The sequence below is a fragment of the Nicotiana tabacum genome, chromosome 16 (assembly GCF_000715075.1).
Source record: "Nicotiana tabacum cultivar K326 chromosome 16, ASM71507v2, whole genome shotgun sequence".
Lineage (NCBI taxonomy): Eukaryota > Viridiplantae > Streptophyta > Magnoliopsida > Solanales > Solanaceae > Nicotiana > Nicotiana tabacum.
Window position 1 is genome coordinate 37196823 of NC_134095.1, and position 5233 is coordinate 37202055.

At 39.2% G+C, this 5233-nt stretch overlaps 1 long non-coding RNA gene across 1 annotated transcript; it reads left to right on the top strand.

Annotated features, from left to right (window-relative positions):
* Positions 1–523: 523 nt before the first annotated feature.
* Positions 524–4406, top strand: LOC142170669 (uncharacterized). The gene is made up of 2 exons (XR_012700004.1): positions 524–2783; positions 4088–4406. It is a non-coding gene; the product is annotated as an uncharacterized LOC142170669 (long non-coding RNA).
* The last annotated feature ends 827 nt before the right edge of the window (positions 4407–5233 follow it).

The following is a 5233-nucleotide window of genomic DNA, read 5'->3' on the forward strand; positions in this document are numbered from 1 at the left end:
CTTCCCCGGCATAACCCGTGGACCTCCCTGGCATAACCCAGGGACCTCTTTCCCTTTCCCGGCATAACCCGATGACTTCCCCGGCATAACCCGAGGACTCTTTTCCCTTCTCCGGCATAACCCGATGACTTCCCCGGTATAACCCGTGGACCTCCCTGGCATAACCCAGGGACCTCTTTCCCTTTTTCGGCATAACCCGATGACTTCCCCGGCATAACCCGTGGACCTCCCTGGCATAACCCAGGGACCTCTTTCCCTTTCCAGCATAACCCGATGACTCTTTCCCTTTTCCCGACATAACCCGATGACTTCCCCGGCATAACCCGATGACTTCCCCGGCATAACCCGATGACTCTTTCCCTTTCCCGGCATAACCCGTGGACCTCCCTGGCATAACCCAGGGACCTCTTTCCCTTTTTCGGCATAACCCGATGACTTCCCCGGCATAACCCGAGGACTCTTTTCCTTTTCCGGCATAACCCGATGACTTCCCCCGCATAACCCGTGGACCTCCCTAGCATAACCCGATGACTTCCCCGGTGTAACCCGATGAATCTTCCCGGCATAACCCGTGGACTTTTTCCGGCATAACCCGATGAATCTTCCCGGCATAACCCGATGAATCTTCCCGGCATAACCCGTGGACCCTTTCCAGCATAACCTGGCAATCCTCCCAATTTAGGGCTCCGATCCCTAAGTTGAGCAAGTTTCTATTTAGCCAGCATTAGGGCTCAAATCCCTGAGTTGAGCAACCTTCCTTTAGCCGACATTAGGGCTCCAATCCCTGAGTTGTGCATTTTTACCTTTTGCGACATTAGGGCTCCAATCCCTGAGTTGCGCTTTGTAGACTAGGGTTTTTTCCAATCCCCTAATCAGTGCTGTAAATCTTCATGACAATTAACTCACGAAATTTTCCTAATGAAACTGGGGCAGAAAATTTCGTTCGTTTGTTTTGTTGTCTTAGCAGGTCTGACCCTGAGGTGCATAGATCGAGACGACCTACGGGATGAGTCTCAATCCAGAATGAAGAAAAGAACAAAAGAACAAAAGAAAAAAAAGAAGATGTTCCCACATATTGGAACAAACAAAGGGCAGGTCGATCAAAAATTGGATCAAATTTCCGAGCTCCGCCAATCCCGTTTCATTCAATACCGCAGAAATAAACAAGCGCCTACAACTTGCAAGCATCAAGATTTGGATCGAAATCTACAAGCAGAATCAGCTAAGACCCAAGATCAAATTGCAAAAGAATTATAGATAGGAATCTTGTAACTAGCGGTTGACAGGCATAAGTAGTTAGTTCAGTTTCAATTTCCTTTGGTTGTAATAAGGAGGTCAGTAAAGCGGTAGTAGCAACAACAACAGCAGTAACAACAAGCATTGCAATCCCATGGTAGTCCCAGCTACCAAAATTTCCCGAACTACATTGACCTGATTCCTGTTCAGCCCAGGATATGTAGGAAACCTCTGAAGCAAAGGTTCGGTCAAATCTTTTTTAAAAAAATGCTTCATACTGAGTACTCGGATGGGCAAAAATCGCTCACTTTATCTTTGCACGAAAACCCTTCGTGTCTTCGGGCAAAGAGGGGCAGCTGTGAGCACGTGATTTTTGCCCCATACGAACTACTCCCAAAGAAATCAAAAAAATAAATAATAAACATTATCAGTTTTATTGTATGCATTTTTGTTGAATTTTTATTTTTATTTTTATGTCATTATTTGCATATGTCTGTACATATTTATGTGTTTAAATAAATAAAGAATGGAAAATATGTTGCATTTTGGATTTAATTGTACAATTAGGATTAATTAGGTAAGTTTTACAAATATGAAAAATCACAAAAAATAACGTACTTCGCATTTTAGTGTTTAATATCAAAATTGTGTAAGTTTATTGGTATTTGATTATGTGTGATAGTTATTATTTAGATTAGTATTCTAGGATAATTTGATCAAGGTTAAAATTAGGTTTGCATTTTTATTGAAGAGAAAATAAAAAGAAAAAAAAAAGAAGAAGAAAGAGTTAGTCTTCTTAATTAAAAGACCCTATTTGGGCCAATTACAACCCAATTCACCCCAAGCCCAAATCAGCCCCAACCCACCGGTCAACCCGACCCGGTCCACTACCCCTAGACAAACGACCCCCACTCCATTTCATTTGTCATTTCTCCATCTTCTTCAACCCTAATTAAAGCCACCACCCCCAAGTAACACCTCCCAGACCATCGTCCACTCCACGCCTCCCAACCCCGTCTTCTTCATTTCCCCACCCAACAAACGACCTCAACCAGCGGCGCCACAGCTCCCTCCTCCATCTCCAACCACGAACCAGACAACTCCACCCAGCCCCATCGCCGAACAACCACCAAATTCGCGGCGTGTTCAGCCTGAAAATCACGCACACACACACACGTAAACATAGGGAGAGAACAAGAGCAAAAAGATAAACTAATTTTCTCATCTCTAATCCACATAGAGGAAACGGACCGAAACAAGGGCAGGGTTAGCATTTCTCTTTACTTTATGGATTGTTTACATTACTTTAACCTTGCCGCGAGACTAGCTTGTGCACTAGTGGCGAGATGGAGTTTGTTTGAGTCAGAGTTGAATTCGCTGATTTTGAGTCGCTGTCGAAGCTCGGAGTCACATTTCGCAGAATCGTTGTTTCCGGTTTGAGATCCGTTTTGCATCTATGGTTTAAATTTCAGTTGTGTCACTTGCTGTAGCCATTTTGGTGTCCAGAAGTTGTGAAGTTGAAAACTCTCATTAATTGGCAACACTAGGTTCAATTCTTTCCTATCTCTTTTAATTTCATATACATGGTTTTGATGATTGAGTTGATATGGTTTGATTTGTGCATAAGTTTGAATCCGTATAGCCAATACATGGGTTTTGGTTGCTCTATAAAAGAAAATGTCCTCTTCTTACTTTACTGTCATGTTGTAAATATGGACGTTTACCTAATAGTGCAAAGGTAAAATTGCAATCTTCATGTTCTAATTGATTTAGTAAAATCAAGTAAGATACCGTAAAGATAAGACTTGCGCCATTGGTATTCCAAATGATATTCAAACTAAGTTGCTGGCCAAATACTTGTTATAGGAAATGTTGGAGTGATTTTATGTCTTTTCCTAGAACATGTTTTCTGGATAGTTTACACCCTTACTGCACAAATGCTGGTGGATTGAACGTAGTTGAGAAGCTGCAGTTATAGATTTTTTTTTCGTAGTTGTTCTCCGCGGATTTGAAGTTGTTCATTTAGCTATTTGCCCATATGTTTGCTCGAATTAGTTATAGCTGGACATAATGGCTTGCTATTCATCAACTGATTTTTAATAACAACACTAGGATAGTGTGTCACTAATTCAGCAAGTAGACAATTAAAAAATGGAAAAGGAGATTGGTAATGGAAGTTGCACTAACTAATTAATTAATAAGGGAGTGGACACTTGTAACGAGAAAGGCACTGGTTGATTTTAGAGGATTGAAATGGGCATTACTAGTAAAATAAGAAGGCACTAGGGTAGTGGGATAATGAAAAACTGAAAAGATAAGTTGTTAGTGGCAAATGCACTAATGGAATGCCCACTTTAGAGAGCTGGAAATCAGAATAAAAGGGAGGTAGAACACAAGAAAAGGGGGATCCGAAATTGTAAGAAGAAAAAAAAAACCTGAAAAATAGAGAGGTCAAGGGAGCTTAATAATCTGACGGAGAGCAATAGAGAGGGACAACCTTGGACATTTTGAAAACCTGAGTGAGGAAGTTGAGAATCCAGAAGAAATGATATAAAAGTGTAGAAAATTGTATTGTTAGTTTAAGTTTGATTGTCTGATCTCTCTTAACTCATTCTTCTTGAACTGTTTTCATCAATTTGAAGAGCTAAATTTAGTTTGCATTCAAGCAATTGGATTGTGTTAGTGTGGTTTTGTTGATTGTGTTCCATTGATATACTATTGGTTCTAAATTGTGAGTTTTAAGTTGGTCCTCTTTAGTCATTCCTGGGTTCATTTGTGCTTGCTGAACACTGATTCTTGCTGCTGCTGAGTCTGCTAAATCTCACTCCCCTCTTTGTTTTCCTCTTTCCAGGTATATCTTGATCCTATGGATATCATTTGAGGTGTAAACTTGAGTCATGAATTAAGAATGAGAAAGCTAGTCTACACCCTTTCTTCTTTTAATATACTATCACTGTGTACTTTTGACTTTTCAATTAGTGTATTCTGCCCAAAAGGGAGGTTTGTAATTAAGAGCTAAATCACATAGTTTTTTTGTGTAACTACTTTCTTCCTTATTGTGACTGTTGGACGCTATAGCTATTCTATGAACTCGTTGTTTTAAAGTTTTGTTCAATCAAGTATTCTGCTTAAATCTTATGGGTTTAGGAAATGAATGAATATTTTCATGATGGTATGATTGTTGTAGTGAAGTTAAGTTGTGGTTTATAGTTTCATTTCATTTTCTTGTTAATTGATTTATCATGCTATCCATGGATCTCCCTCTTTTAATTTCATTTGGTCTAATATTGCTTGTTTGTTGCATTGAAGTACCGCATCCAAGATGAAAAGAATGACTTTTTTTTCTTATATATTTTTATTTGACTAGTACATGAGATTTAATATTTTGTAGAAGTGTTTAAATGTTGATAGCATGAATTTCAGTGGACAAAACCACTTCTCACCATTGTAAACCGATATATTTTCATGGCAACCACAAGAATCCGTTCTCATGTGAAAAAGGATTGGCAAAACTAAGAAGAAAGAAAGGATTGAAGTTGTATAGAATCTGTTAATCCCAATAAAAGCTTTTTCTTCCACTAAAAAAAAGCCCTTATTTCCAAGTCGCTTTATTAAGATTGGGTAAGTATTTTATGCAATACTATATACAGTGTGTCGATTTTGTTTAGATGTTGGTCCGAATTCGTCTATTTATTCTGACCAGATAAAGATTGTTGCATGAAACATCTTGCACCATATTTGCTTAAACGAATCACGTATTGCTTAGGCAAGGAGCAAATCATGAATATCATAGTTTGGTTCGAGGCGCGCCATACTAATTAAAAAAAATAACGAAATCTTGGCCCTCGTTTTCAGCCAAAGTGTCGTTTAATCCTTAGAATTCGAGGTGTGCCATTTAGTAAATTTCATGGCCTTCGTAAATTGCAAACGTGTTAGTATTTTTAGGTGTGTTTTTTATAATATTACTTTCCTAAACTTGGGTGCGCATTTATGTGAC